Source organism: Manis pentadactyla, chromosome 8 (assembly GCF_030020395.1).
Source record: "Manis pentadactyla isolate mManPen7 chromosome 8, mManPen7.hap1, whole genome shotgun sequence".
Taxonomy (NCBI): Eukaryota; Metazoa; Chordata; class Mammalia; order Pholidota; family Manidae; genus Manis; species Manis pentadactyla.
Window position 1 is genome coordinate 26194309 of NC_080026.1, and position 15697 is coordinate 26210005.

The 15697-nt window shown below is 39.8% G+C and overlaps 1 protein-coding gene across 6 annotated transcripts in view; it reads left to right on the plus strand.

Annotated features, from left to right (window-relative positions):
- Positions 1-8411: 8411 nt before the first annotated feature.
- Positions 8412-15697, plus strand: part of GTDC1 (glycosyltransferase like domain containing 1) — a 369763-nt gene continuing 362477 nt past the window's right edge. For 2 of the 6 annotated variants that reach the window (XM_036912720.2, XM_036912733.2), the window contains exon 1: positions 8463-8500. The gene's annotated coding sequence lies outside the window, so the exon portion shown is untranslated. Of the gene's footprint in view, positions 8501-15697 lie in introns of all 6 variants that reach the window. The other 4 variants (XM_036912731.2, XM_036912734.2, XM_057505628.1 and 1 more) reach the window with 3 other exon arrangements.

The following is a 15697-nucleotide window of genomic DNA, read 5'->3' on the forward strand; positions in this document are numbered from 1 at the left end:
GTTAGCCTGGCATCATTTCATCTGAAACATTTGATACGGTCTTACTATTTCAGTATGCAGAGACAAATGTAGGTGCTAACTATTCAGAGAGGAATATAATAACATCTGTTAAAGAAGGTCAGGTAGTTTCATGCAAGTTCATTTTCAGAAGCAATAAGATCTTGAAAAGTTCTGATGATAGGCGACACCAATTGGCATTTTCTCAAACATTCTGCTAAAAGAAAAGAGGGAAGTTTGATAACATCAAGAACGGCTTCCCTTTTGTAAAGTTTTCTTAAATCATAACTTCTTTTCTATAGGAACAAAAGCAGCATGGCCCTATTTCAAAACAGGGACAAATAAATACTAAATAGAACTGAGAAAGATTTTAATGAGTCCATTTCATATGGTTCTTCGACTCAACTTAGGAATGTTATGTGGATTTGTTCAGGATTTATTGAAAAAGCAACAGAAAAAAAGCAACAGTACTTTTTTTCCGATTTGGACTGTGAATTAAGGGAAAGGTAGTGTGTTAAAAGAAATATTATTAACCATATTCTACTCTTGGTAGAAGCAAACTGCAGCTAGCTTGAGTTTGTTTATTTCCTCTTGTTTTGAGAAACATTTGAAGCAGTTGTAAGATTGTTCAACAAGGGCATTGTCTTACAGAGGGTCTCTGCAGAGCCATCAAAGAATTTTCCCTGCCCCTTCTTTATGTGTATATGTAGCTCTCAAACAGTGGTTTTGAAATGGTTCAAGAGCAAAAACCAGCCTTCTGCTGTCAGAGAGAATGCTTCAGGGGCAGATCAGCAAATAGTGTAGATCAGTGACTTCTGAAAAGTATTTGGCATTTATGGAAGTTCTTCCACCATTTGATCCCTTCACCAAAAGCTGTCTGGTTTATCCCTCCCACAGGTACTGGACTCAGGCATGTGAAGACAGAACCCTAAGAACACAGAGGAATGAATCTCTCTGTTTCAGCACAACATACATTTGTACAGCCACAAATTAGGAATATAAGTGGCTAATGACATTAAAATTTAGTTGATGCACTTAAAAAGTCAACTTTTAGCAACAGTACAAATAAACAATCAGTCCACTTACAACTGGCACTGGATATGGGAACTCCATCCAACTGAGCCCAGAAGACGAACTGTTAATGATGTAAGACCAGAATAGAGAAAAGAGGAGGTTCTACAAATGGCCTGATCAAAGTATATTTTCTAGGTATAGTAGGTTAAATATTTCACCAGTTCTTTCATTTAAGGGAGGATTGAAAAGTAAAGCCAGAACTGAACTGCATAACATTCTTTTTTACCATACAACATACTATTTGTGGGTTTCATATATCCATTTGTATTTAAATGATCTGTTTGGTAAATTATGCACTGTTTGTTCCATTATTCCTTTGCTGCTGTTTAAAGTTCAAAGTTAAAAAGCTGTTTCTGCAATTGTGAAAGACAGATATCTGGACTGGGTTATATCCTTTAGAATAGGCTATAGGCTATACCAACACTGGGCCACTTAGCTCTTTAACTGTTAAAGGGTTATTTCTAGCTCATAAGAAATCTTTTAAGAGTTCTCTAGTCCAGCTTCCAAGGATCCAGGGCTGCTTCCTTCTTACAACTATACCACCTTCTTATAAATGTAACTATAATGGGGTTTCTAAGGCATAGGACCAGGGTAAACGTGCTCCTAGAACCTTGGCTAGAAGTGACAAACTTCATTTCTTCTCAAGCCCATTGATCAGTACTAGCTTTGTGTCCCTAACCTAACACTGAGGGTGGAAAATGTAAGAAAGCCACATGATATTTTGTGAGCTCTGCTGTCCCTGCCACATCTGATGACTAAAAGTAAGACTTGTGCTAAGAACTACTTACAAGGGAAGTAATATCTCTTCTAGAAGACTTTCTTGAACATTATTGAATGTAAAATCATGCAGGGACTCTGAAAGGGCAGATTATCAGGTTCATGTGTCAATTGTTTAGAAGGGTTGAGGTAGAACTATTCTCTTAATCAGGCTTATTCTATCAAGCTATGTGTGTTACATGGTGGACATGGAAGGAAGATTCTGCACTGAATGTAAAAATTCTCTTTAGGGGACTGGACTTTAAATGAAATGAAACTAAAATAAAAAAAAAAACAAGTATATAAGAAAGTTAGTATCTTTTCAAGCCCTCTCTTCTATTCCACAAGGGAGTTCATTCTGCCCTGTAGTCCTGGGAAATCGGGCAAGTGTCCCACCAACCACTTGAAGGTACGAATACAGCTCAGCCACAGAGAATCATGTTAGATCTGGGCCTTGCTCCAGGATCCTTACTTTCTCTTCTCTTTTGTCAATTGCTTTTGTACTTGACTTGGAGAAAAAGCAGTAAAGGAAAACCTTTAGAAGTGTTAATCTGCTTCTCCTTCAAGTCTCAGATAGAGTTTTCCCATTCTTTCTTTTCCTCTTAGATTGTGACTGAGGCTTCATGCTCATCAGTTATTCTTTGGAGAGAAAATTAGAAGAAAAACATTGGATGATATAATATGAGTAATTTTAAGTTCAGGCATGCACAAAAACTTCTTGAAAATCAGGTTGTGGTATGTATTCCTATTTTAGATTTGCCCCTGTTAACATCTTCTCAATAAGCAGGTGCATACACTTCCCCAAGCTGTCACTGTTGTTTATTTAGACTGTGTGCTTCAAAATCTACTGATGGATGATACCCAACCAGCTTGAAGTTTGACTTTCAGAAACCAGAGCCTTGAAGTTTTAATGAGACTTTCTTAAAGTGTAGTCCAACGGGCTTGTTAGAATAGGAGCGTCTCTCTCAAAGATACCAGAAGAGTATCACATCTGTATGTTAATTTTAGTTCAACAAATAGGAAAAATGATTATGAGTAATAGCTCTCAGTTCAGATAGTTCTTTTCATGTTCAAAGCGCTTGACAAACATTAATTAAATCACTGGCAGTCAAATTAGATAAATACGTTCTCTGTATGTGCATAGATGTACCTTCCATATTCACGGTCTTCTAAATCACATCACTGCAGATCACACATTTTTTTTGCCATTGAACTGGATTGGTTGACACTGATTCCAAGCAACAGGTAATTACTGGAAGGGCTAATCACGAGGAAAGATTATGTAAACTTTCTTCATTTTTAAACAAAAGCATGAATTTATCCTTGATAAAAGGTACCAGATGAACCCAGTGTAAAATGTTTCTGTCTTTAGGCCAGAAGGTAATAATGATAAAGCAAATTCCCTTACATTATATTATTGGAATAGCTAAACCCTAATTTAAAGAGATCATTTCATCAACAGAGAGGACATTTATGCTTCCTGGTTACTGGTAATTTTGGCCTCTTTAGCACTGAAAATAAGAAGGCTTTTCAGGCTAAATATGGTATTGATTTCAGCAATACTGTAATTGTTCATTAATGTTAGGAATCCTTGGTCACTACTGACTTGATAAGCATTTGGGCCAGCAAATTAAACATAGTAAATTTCATGATTACTTTTAGCATAACTTACATTTCTTTTTCCTTCATTGAATTTAATGAAGTTTCCAAACCATCCCAAGAGATTAACTACTCCCAGTGGACCCCAAAACAGTATATTCCAAACAAAAAAGAGTGCTAATCTTTCAATAACATCTAACAAATTAATACACTCTATCCATCTACATCAGACAATTGGGAGAAGGCATGCACCTGCATGTGCGGACACAACTTAGCCAGAGTCAGGCATGGTTTTCTTGAGATGCTTAGGCTGCATAGCAATGAATGGAGGGGACTTAGGTTTCTCCTTGCATTCTGCCTGCCAAACTAGTCTAGTCTGTTTCCAGGAAAAAGAAAAGTACTCGTTAATTGTCTCGCAATTTGCTGAAAAACTAGTTTAATTAAATTGTCTTTTTGGGAAGACTTTGGAAAACTACCACTTGGAATCAATGATAACTATTTACATGGATCTCACGGAATGGTATTTGCTTCTCCTTCATAGAAGTGTTAATCTCAATGCCTATCAGCCTAAAATCTGAGAGATTCTTTTTCTTTCTTACTAATGAGAACCTGTAGTTCAGTAAGGTAGTGTGATATGCTGATGGTAATACCCGCAGCCCACGTGACTTAGACCTGACGTGGTAATAATGGAACTGTAACTGATATGATACTTCATCTGCCTTAGTGTTTCTACTATTCAACCCTTGTCGTATCACAGGAGTAAGAATGACCTTTCTCTGATTACATTTCAAGCAGGGAATCATTGAGGTGACTGATTTTGGGCCCAGAAAACGTGTAAGATATGTCTTATGTATAAGTTTGTCTCCTTCCATTATGGGGACAAAAAATTAGACCTGACTGGGAATGTCTAAATGTTTTAAAATTAACAGTCCAAGTGTAAATGGCATTAAAAGGTAATTAAAATGTACATATACTTTGTACATTTTGAGTTGTATCGATTCTTAAAGTCAAAGTTCACTGCCTCCATTTCCTTCTTACCATGGTACCCCTATTCTTCTCTTGGAGGCCACACATGACATCTTTTGTGTTAACTATACTAGCTTTTACTTAATGCTGATTCTCTTTGACCTTTTTCCTCTATTCGACACTGGACTTTCCCCAGGCAACACTACATACCACCACTTATAAATACTCAGTACTTAACCATTCTGACATTTTTGTTTTCCTTGCTCACCTTGCCACCAACCTTGTCTACCTCACATCACCTCCCACTTGGATAGTCACACAGGCTTCCAGCTGTTCTTTCAAGCCCTAATCTCTCCCTGCACTGATCCAGAATGCCAGAGAGACTAATCTTCCAACTAACCTGACCTCAAAATCCCTACTTACCAAAAATGCCTCAGTTACCTCTTCTGTTTCATCCCCTTTACTTTCCTCCTGGCTCTTTACCTTCCAGAAACACTCGGCATTTTAGTCTCAAACACACTAAGCTTGACACCTTAGGATGCTGCACTAGTTTACTTTCCGCCTGACTGCTCTTCTCTAGATCCTACCATGGCCCACCATGACTGGCTGTTCTTTCACTCAAGTCACTGTTTAAATGTTCCTCAGAAAGATCTAGGCTGCTCTCCAGATGCTCATTTGGAAAGCCTCGTATTTTATTTTCTTCAGAACAGTTACTACTATTCAATGGTTCTTTATTTATTTGTTCCTACCTGCCATTCCCAAATGGAATGAACACTCCATGAGACCAGGAGCTTTTTATTTTACTGCTTTACCTCCAGAACCCAGGACAGTATTTAAAAGATGAGTGAAGATCTGTTGAATGATGAACATTATAGAAATCACTTCTAATTCACTCAACCTGATTCCCACTATTTCTGCTTTTACATGCTTTTACAATCCACACAGGTTGTTCTCCATATCCATGGAATTTATTTTCTATTGAGTCAGGTGTGTTGGCCGTTTCCCCCCAACCATGTTATAAGCTTCTGAAAGGCAGGGGCCATTTTTTGTACTTTTCCAGCCCTGCAGGTCAGCATTTGGTATGTATTTAGCAAACACGTATTGATTTATTTCTAACTGTAATATTATATACTGCAGCACTGAGCACTTTTACATCAGTACAGCTGAAACGGAAATAAAAATAGGTCGACCATAAAACACTAGCAAAGGGCCCACACTGAGGTGAGAGCTTGCTTTCTTACCTTCTAATTCAATTTGAGTAGCAAACTAAAGTTTTCTGGAATGAGAATGTGATGAATAGGATGGTATATCTTGGGACAATTTCTTGCTTCCTTCTCTAGCAATTGATAGGCTATACCTTTTTGGTGCTGATAATCTTCCAATTCTAAGGTGCTCAGGTCTATGAATGCTATATTGATTCCTGCTATAATCCTAACATCATCTCGGACTTCTTCTTTGATCCCTATTGTACTCACTGAACCCAAGTCTTTTCCATGGTGGCATTTATGTCTAACATTTCTTTTTAAATCCCACTTGCTACTTCAGCACCCAACCCGGTTAGGGTCTCCTGCTTGTCTTTAATCTTTTCCCCCTGTCAAATTCACCCAGGATGGTCTTCCATTACATCAAGTCTAAATTTCTCAGGCTCAGATTCAGGCTGTCTATCAATGGTTCTACCCCATCATTTCTGCTTGGTTTTCTACTGTTTCTAAGATGAATCTTCTGCTTTTAATTTATCCTATCTTGTAATTTTTTCCCATTCTTAGCTTGTTCATTTTCTTCTCAGGGTCTTTGTTCAGGCAATTCCCTTTACCTTTTCCCTATAAACCAGTCCAAATTCAACATTTTCTTTTTTTGTCCTCCTAAGAAGCTTTCCCTTAATTTACATGGGTAATTTCCAGTTTAGCTTTGGATTTTACGACTGAGTCCTTGGTTATTAATGGTGAATTGTTTATCATTTTATGTTTCACATTTTACCTACCCAGTAATGTTGCAATTTTCTTGACAAGGGGGATTCATAATTCTTACAGTCATGCATAGCTCTTGGCACTACAATGAATGTATTTGGTTGCGACATGTCCAGCGGCCTGGCCAGAATTGCCTGAATTATGAAAATGAACTATGCCCGGGTTGGATGGAGCTTGTGCAACAGGAATCCTTGAAACCAGTGGGACAAAATAGCCTCTGACATCAATACCTTCCTAGTTAATGCCAAGTTCAATTTCATCCATCACTCAGATTACAGAGGCAAAACTGAGACATCAAAGACCTCTGATGTCGAAAACTGGTAAGTGTAAGCCAGATGCTGGCAGGTATGAGACAGGAGCTCCTGGCTTTGTTTCCAATTAACCTGGGTAATATTGAACAAGCAACTTACCTTCTCTGGGCTTTAGTTCTTCATCTGTAAACTGAAAATATTAGACTCCAGATAATATTAAGGACTAGATAATTAAATCAGAAAACTACCTGATTCTATTTTCAAAGCACTGGAATGGCAGTCATAGCCTTTGGAAGTTTTTCATATACTTGTTCTGTGGGATAGGAGTTATTAGTTTCGTGTGTAGTTAGGAACCCCTGCTTTCAAATTTGGCATTTACGCTTTTCTTTTCTCCAATTTGTATTAAAGTGGATGGGCAGATGGTCTATTAGGCTTTCAAACGCTTGTAATCTGTTGTGAAATTCAACAATGGCTTTAAACTTTGAAGTCCACGTAGAGCCTGGATTTTTAGAATGGTAGATGGTTTTAACTCTTGAATTTAAGGAAAATAATGTTTACTCACATAATTTAAAGCAACCTGAGGATGTAACTCCAAAGGCCTAATCAGTTTCCTTTATTTTGGTATGTTCCTTAACTCATTTCCCCATCGCAGGCTAACTCTTCCAAGCTGCAGTTTTACAAATGAAGTTACCAGACTTCCAGTTACATTTGCATGTTTTGCCTTCTCCTGACTCATTTAACCCATAAGCTCATTCCAAATATAAAACGCTTTCAGAATTACAGAAATTTAAATGTGGAAGGGAAAAATTCCTCTCTGTACAGGTAAGAAAACAAAAGACCTATTCCTGGTGCTCTTTCTACTAAGTATTTTATAAATAAGAGAGCTAAAGTGAGGTGAGGTTGCAGGGAAAAAAAGTCCAAAGTTTGTGAATTGTAAGCTCCAATAGAAAATCCCATTCTTTGAAATTTAACTGTCAATACATTAACGAATAAAAAAAGTAAAGGTGGAACTATGCTAGTCAAAGATGGTCACCACTGCTATGGCTTTGCTTTGTGATTTGTCATTACTCAATGTGACTTTCTTTATGTAAGTGGGATCGTGAACACGCAATTGTTGAATACCCAAAGTGCATCTAAAGTGTGTGTAGTAGTCAGAACCAAAAGCACGCGCAAAATGTGGGTGAAGGGAAGTGTGAATCGGCCAAGAAGATTCCGAGCAGGGACCAGAGGGAAGGAAACTAGGACGCGCTGGCTAAGCTGACGCCGCGGAGGTGCGAGCTGCCCAGCAGGTAGAGGTGGCAGGGAAGGAGCCGGGTTCGCGCGGGTCCCTGAGGTTCCAGCAGGCCACGGGGAGGAGCGGAGACGGGGAGAGAAGGGACCGACAAGGAAACGGCAGGAGGAAGCTGAGGCCGACCGAGGGAGCAGCGGAGGCCTTCCACAGGAAAAGAGACGGCGCCAGCGCGAGTTTAGAACGGGAGTGGGGGTGGGGAAAGAGTGTAAAATGCTGAAGGGGCAGACGCTGGAGCTGACGAGAGATGGGAAAGCGCGCACAAGGAGGTGGGAAGTGAGGCGAGGTCCTCCGCCAGTGGGCAGGTGAGGAGAGAAGCGGGGACTTGCACCCGAGGCGGCGGGCCCCGCGCGGTTGGGAGCGGCCGCTGAGTCAGGAACCCGGCACCCGCAGCGTCCGGACCGCGCAGGGGCGGAGCCTTGAGTGCGTGGGCGGGTCAGGGGGCGGGGCCTGCGTTCGCAGAGCTCTGAGTCCGCGGAGGCAGAGGTCCGGGAGGGGCGGCGGCGGCGACCGTGGGGGAGGGGCGCGGCGTCAGCGCGTCGCCGGCTGGGCCGTGCTGGTGGCCAGGAGGGAGAGACGAGGAGGAGGAGGAGGAGGAGGAGGTGAGTAGGCTCCGGGCTGGGGAGCCGCGCAGGCCGGCGGGGAGGCGGGGAGCACGGCCCCTCCCCTCCCCGGCGCCCGCCTCGCGGGGCCGCGCGGCGCGGAGTTCCCAGAGGGGCATCGGCGGCGGCGGCGGCAGCGTGGGGAGCTGAGGGGCGGAGCTGATGGCCGCGCGGGCGGTGCGCTTCCCGGGCGCACGCGCCGCGCTCTCTGCGTCGCCTTGTGCCCTTCTCCCGGCGCGGGGCCCTCTGGCTGCCCGCTTTCAGCCCTCCTACGCGCTGGCCATTTTCTGATTTCCTTTTCCTGGGGACTGCACGTCGTGTGTGCCGGCTTCCCGCTGCCCGGCGCGCCGGCGGCGAGGGCCGGGTGCGGGCGCGTCACCTGGCGTGGGGAGAAGGGAGGCCGCGTTCGCGGCGGTGGCCTGAGTAGGTGGAGGGCGTCTCCTCGTCGACCCCTGGGCCCGAGGTCGAGTCTCTCGCGACGCGCGCCCCTGGGCTTCCCGAGGCGAACCTTTGCTCCCGGCCCGCTGTCGCTCTCACTTAACTGACCTCCCCAGCTCACTCTCCCTGGTCCGCAGGGACTAACGACCTGCCTCTGCGGCCCCGCAGAGTCGCTCCTCTAAGGATCCAGCAGAAACTTTGGTTGGGATCCAGGCACTTTGTTCGGAGGGGAAAGGTTCTGTGAATTTAACTCTTGGAAGGTCAGCCACGTACCCGACCGCAGCAAAGTTGCAGTAGTACATTAATTTAACCTACAGTTCCGAGGGAGTTTTTCCTTTTCCTTTTCTCACTCTCTCATATACAACTTTAAGAGTTTTCTGGTAACTGTCCTGCATTAAATTACCTTAGAAAAAATTCTTTAATTAGAGCCTTGATGCAGAGTGATGGGAGAATTTAAACAAATCTTTACACTTTCCCCCCCACCTGTATCACGGTTTGAAATGGAAAACGTGAGTTGATAGTGATTTTCCACACAAGGTATGTTGCAGAAGGCAGCTCCCCTGTGCGTGGCTCGCGTTGGTTACTTGGTTCTGCCGTTGAATTTGATTTTAAAGCTCAGCATAGTGGTCAGGTAAAGGAGCTCTTTGTTGAAAAGGAATTCAGTAGAACCATTTTATTGAAGTCTGTAAATCTGATTAACGGTAAGCTGAAGCATGGCCGGAGCTCCATGTAGGTATCCAACATACCAAGTGCAGTATTGAATTAATTAGTTCATTTCAGGTCTGATGTGGAATAGATTTCTCAGCTCCCACTCCCATTTATTGTATATTTGTATATTTTCCTTAGGCTCTTGTATTTAACGAAACAAGTTTTAGTGTTGACGGTTGGAGGAGTTTTTGAATCAAGAAATTTTCTTTGTCAGATTTGAAAACTGAATAGGTAAAATTTGAACCATGATACTGAGATAAGGTAGGAAACGGTGGATTTTACAGCATTATCAGTTTGAGAAGTTAAGATGGCTTCTTTACTCCCGTTTTGAAACCGTGTTGACATTTTAATCTTACGGACCACAGAAGTACGGAATTTTCTGTTTGTAAGGGACGTTAACAGTTTAGTCCAACACCGTTACTTCTAATAAGTTTCTTGAAGAGATTTAACAGGAGTTGAATAGAACTGGTTGACTTAAGTAAACCGTTTAGATACTTCAGACTTCCCTAATGGATATTCTTGTACCAAAATTGTTTTAATTATATTTTAAAAATACAAGAAATTATTATTTTCCTTTCCTTTTCCCCCCCCTTATTCTGAATATATGCCCTCATTTGTGATTTTGACCCATTAGATACAAATGATGCAAATTATAGTTAGGAAATGTTTGCCTTTTATTAATTGAAACAGTACCATTTGTTTGAATTTAGTAATTATTTTCACTTAAAGAATGTTGATTCAGTCTGTGTCAGTCCCAGGAGATTGGCATTTCAAGAGATTTAGAGTCACAGTGTATGTAATCTTGGTATTCATTAGGAAGAAAGGGCCTGTGCACATGAAGTATTTGAGTTCCATCATCCCCAGCATCACTTTTCTTACTGGGCTTCTAATGCAGAAGACTTGAAGTCCTTGCTGAGCAGGGTGAATATTTTGCATCTTCCACACCACAGTGTTTAATGTGGGCATTTAGTAAATATTTCTTGGCTTGTATGCCCTTTCCCTGATGGGGGCTTTATGAGACATGGACCATGTCTTACTCAGCTATGTGTATGCCTAGTGTCAAGTATAGTGGGTACATAAATGCTTGTGGTCTTGCTGGGCTTAATCAAATTTAAGAAGGTAACAAGAGTTCCTGGAAGTCATAATCTTGATACTGTAGACTTGGAATAACTCATTTCCGTTTTTTGTTGAATCAGATACTCTTTTAGGCTTAATTCCAATATTGAAAGAAGTAGCAGGTGTCAAATATTCTAGAAAAATTGGGGGAAGAAACTTAATGTTGAGAACTTTGTAGTTTAACATATGTTACTGAGAAACTGGGAAAATACACCATTATTTAAATTTTTTGAAAGAAGACCTCAGTTGAGCTAAAATAAAATGAATTTTCCACTGAAGCAAAGTTTGATAACCATGAATGGAATGCCCTCTAATTGTTACTATAGGCCACATTTTAAAGGCTTGGTTTCACTTTATAAGGATGTATTTTTTAGCAGATAGGTAAGGAACGTGACTTGGAATACAGAGTATTTTGCCAAGCTGTCTTGAAATGATACTTTAGTTTTAGGCTGTTTTTGATATGTTGTGCTTCATGTTGGTGATACTGAAAAAAAACAAAAAACTAACCAAAGAAACAAAGCCTGCTGTGTTTTCTTTTTATTAATCTCCTCTTTCTTTAATAGATCAGAACAAGGTTTTTTCTTTTTTCCTTAAAAAAAGTTTGAGGAAAAATTTCAAGTATTTTTTGGAAAGTACCAGCACTCCAACCCCTTGAATTGCCTTGGAAGTAATGTTTGGGCAAATCCAGGGCCAATTCCATAGAGTGGTTCCTATTTGAATATATAGAGTCATATAAATAATAGCCTTCACAGGGACACGTCTTTGAAACACATGCAAAATTTTTTTTTCTACTGACACTTAATGAAAACAATTTTACCGTAGAGTAGAATGGCATTTAATTTATAGGGAGCAAATCATTTCACATCTGTCATTGCTGGTTCTTGTATCAGTCTGTCTTCCTGGCCTACTCACTGCCAGTTTTGTCCAGTACACCCAGTTCTTGAATTGATTTTTAAGATTGAAAATACATTTAAGCCTTCAGGAGGTGGGATCTGGAATTATTCTGGTGTCTTGAGCATCCGTTGTTCATAGAGGTACGGTGTCTCATTGCACTCCTGCCATGTACTTAGTTTGACTAGGAGATACATATTTTTAAAAACACTTCAGTCAGGAGTTTGAAAATATATGTCATAAGCATTTTAATGAAGTGTGCATAAGGCATTTAGAATACTTAATTAAAGTTTTAGATGGAATTAAGATTAGAATCATCAATTAGTAAGAGTATGTAGTCCTTTTCCCTGAAGGTCATGCTTGAGTTGTTTCTTTAGTAAGTTTTACGTAAGTCCATTGAGTTGAAATGTTGTTGGTATGATTCCTTCTGGTATTCTAGGTCCCTTGTGGATCTGGAACCTTGGTTAAGACCTCTGACAGTTTGGCCATCTCTCTCTTCTTGCCATCCCCTCTCCTCTCACGAAGCTCTTCTTGTCCATAGGTGGATGGTGGGGCCCTACTTCAACAGGGGCAGAACTTCCAGAGCCAAGATAACTGTGCTACTACCTCCAGGACTCACCCTCACTGACTGATACCTTAGTTACTGAGGACAGAGCAGCCAAGAACTGGGCTCTTTGGCTACTAAATCTGAACCTATTTTGAGGGTCAACCTTTCATTTGCATCAGGGACTGTAGGACACCCTGGATTCATTCAGTTATTATTGAGATCCTTTTCTGATTACCCTATAGTTGGGGTCTCTGCCTTCTTAGCTGAGTCACATAATGGTTATTTTTATCCAATTTTAGCAGTAGCTAATTATTTTCAAGTGTTTGATTTTCCACCCATATCTTCTCACAGTTTTGAGTTTCATTTGATCGAGTAGCTTTATACTTTCCCATAGCACGTATGTTCATTCTCTGTCTTTCCTTCTAGACAGTGTGTACCCTGAGTGTTGGGACTGAATCTGTGCTGTTCCTGGCGTTGTCCTCAGCACTTGGTACAGTCAGTTCCTGGCACATAGCACGTGATAAAATAAATATTGATTAGATTTGATTTATCCTAACAGTAAGTCAGTTATCATTATGGGAAACCAGTGTTCATATAGGAACTTAGAATTCATAGAAGAAATTTAGACATTGTCATCATTAGTACTTGAGAGTCTGTTTTAAATTATAAGCATATCTATTTAAAAACAGTTTCATCAATCATTTAGCAGGGCATTTATTTAATAAGAAATGGTATATCATTTTCACCATGTATTATTAGGTGTTACATATTTCAATTTTTCTTGAGTTTGATTAATTTATTATATTTCTTACACAAAGAAGTTTTATGACACTATAAAGAAGTGAGTTTAATGGCCCAATTTTTTGTTCATTAGTAATTATATACTAAAGAGTAAATTCTCATTAAAAGGCCCTTAAATGCTTGCTCATAAAAAAGAGAGACTTCTTTGATTTTGTTCTCCATACAGCCCCAGTTATTGTATTAAGGCAAGTCATCAAACTCTTTAGTAGTCTAAACCTTTAATTTGGTTTCAGAACAGTAGTCATGTATTGAATAACCAAATTACCATGTCTTTAGCAAGTAATGCAAACACTGTTTTAAAAAGGTAATGACGATAACTTTTCTTGTAGAATTTATTGTGCTGATTTTTTAAAGAGGGCTTTTTAACTAAATTTTCCGTGAAGGCCAAAATTTCATACTTTTAATGATAGTGGAGTAAATGTATATGTGTAGGGAGGAGGAGGTGGTAATTTTGTAGTGGTATTTTTAAGTGGACAGTTTCCTAATTATGTTGAGGTAAACAGTTTACAACTCTAAAAGGAAAACTTCAATTATCTGAATGAAATGAGGTACATGAAATTAATTCAGATAAGTGGGGGAATCCTTAGTGTAAATGATGCATGTCAAGGGACATGACTTCAATCTTGATTTTTTTTCCTTCTATATATCTGTCAGCTTCTTTAACATTACTAGACTGTGATTCTTTTTGGTCATGCTAGGGACCATTAAAAGAAGGAGGTAAAGTTGGTCTATAGTTTTTTTTTTTTCCCCTTTGACACAGAGAGAATCCAGCATACAGTATTCTTGCTCAACAAGAGCAAGTACAATTGTTCATCTCTTGCCTGCCCTTTTAGGTGGTATACCACAGCCTTCCATTTTGTCACCTTCTTGTCAAATGTCAAATGTGTGTGCGGACTCCTTGAGAATACAGTTTGTTTGAATTTAAAGCCACACTTCTCTGTCCAATCTCAAGATGTTTATACTTCCTCAGGGTTGAGTTATAGCAACTTGTAAGGATGAATTGAGTTGGATAAACCTTGATTTCTTCCCTGTGCCCTTTAGGGTTTATCATGAAGCAGCATCTTGCAGTGTAGGTCCTTAAAATAGAAGCAAATACTAAGGCTTAACCTCTGACCTTTACAGTTCCTAACTTGAAATGAAAATTTTACTGATTGATTCGAGTTTTGAAAAGCTTTAGGAAAATGATTTCTGCTGTCATTTACTAAGGTTTACAGCATTCCTGGGCTCCTGGCATCTGAAAGCTGTTGTGTAATCTGTAGATAGCCTATGTAGCTGTGATATTTTCCTTTAGCCATTTTTTGTTTTGTTTAAAACAGCAGCAAGGTTATGTCAGCCAGAGATGTGTGCTGTCTGACTCCTCTGTAAGTGAAGTTTACTTTCTTCTCCATAACATATAAATGGTTTACTTAAAGCACTTGAGAACATAGATCTTTATTTTCAGCATGCACCAGCTTCTTTTTCACCTCTTGGTCTTTGAGATTAAAAGATGATTTAACCTTGATTGCCTTGGGTAGAATGGATTTAATATCAGCAAGTTGTGTGTCCAGACCTTGTGAGCAATTCCTAGGTCATTGCCCGAGACATTCTTAAATATGTGCAGGCAGTGAGATTGAAGAACTTAAGTTTCAGGGTCCGTCCAAACTAACAGGCAACAGCCTGTACCATTTCAGAATAAGATGTCTTTGGGGAAAGTTAGTGTTCTCTGAGTTTCAGTTTCCTCATGTAATATGGGAATACTACTACCTGGGTGTATTGGGTGTTTTTAAAAAGAGTAATCTTTTAAAAATGATTTGTTGTCATGTGCAGATAAGTGTTTAATACTGTGAATTGATGAGCTATCTATATTATAGGCTATTTTAAAAGGAAATAGATTTTGTTCCATTTGAAGACAGAGATAATAAAATTAGTAAAAATCTCTCCAAATAGAAGTCTTGCTCAGTTTACTTTAAAACTATGTAAGACTTAAAACCATCAGTCTGCTTACATACATATGGGTATACTGATGTGTGGTGTATAGAGGAGCAGAATACGTAGTGTACTTGTTGGAGTAAGACAGACTAGGATTTGTATATGGGTGATCCAACGCATGGGTAACTTTGGGCAGGAGACTTTTTAAATTCAAAGTTTTCATCTATAGAATGGGTTATAAAAGTATAAAGAATAATAAAAGGTAAAAAAGGATAATAGAAACGTTGTAAAGAAATGAGATGAGGTATGTAAAGTTCTTAGTAATATATGAATCCGTAAGTACTGATAGTTGCTGTGACCTTGGATAAATGACTTCCCCTCTCCACCTGAGGCTTAACTGTTGAATGAATGTATCAGAGAACTAAGAGTTATGAGGATTAAATGACGTAGTACCTGCAAGGGTTCATTAAATGTTAATTGCTGCTATTACTTAAATTACCAATTCAGGTTGAGAACAAATTGGACTAATTGTGAATTAAAATGAAAGAAGTTGTACAGATGTTTAATGTATTTCTTATGTAGGGGGATATTTACTGTGGATTTGGGGATGGCAACTTATTCATAGCTTTCAGTGTTTCCATATGACAACAGTTCTCAAACTGTGGTGTGTAGACCCATGGGGGTCACTGAGACCCTTTCAGGGGGTCTGTGAGGTTAAAACTATATTCACAATAATGCTAACTTTTTGCTTTTTCCATTGCTTTGATATTTGCCTTGCTGTCACTAAA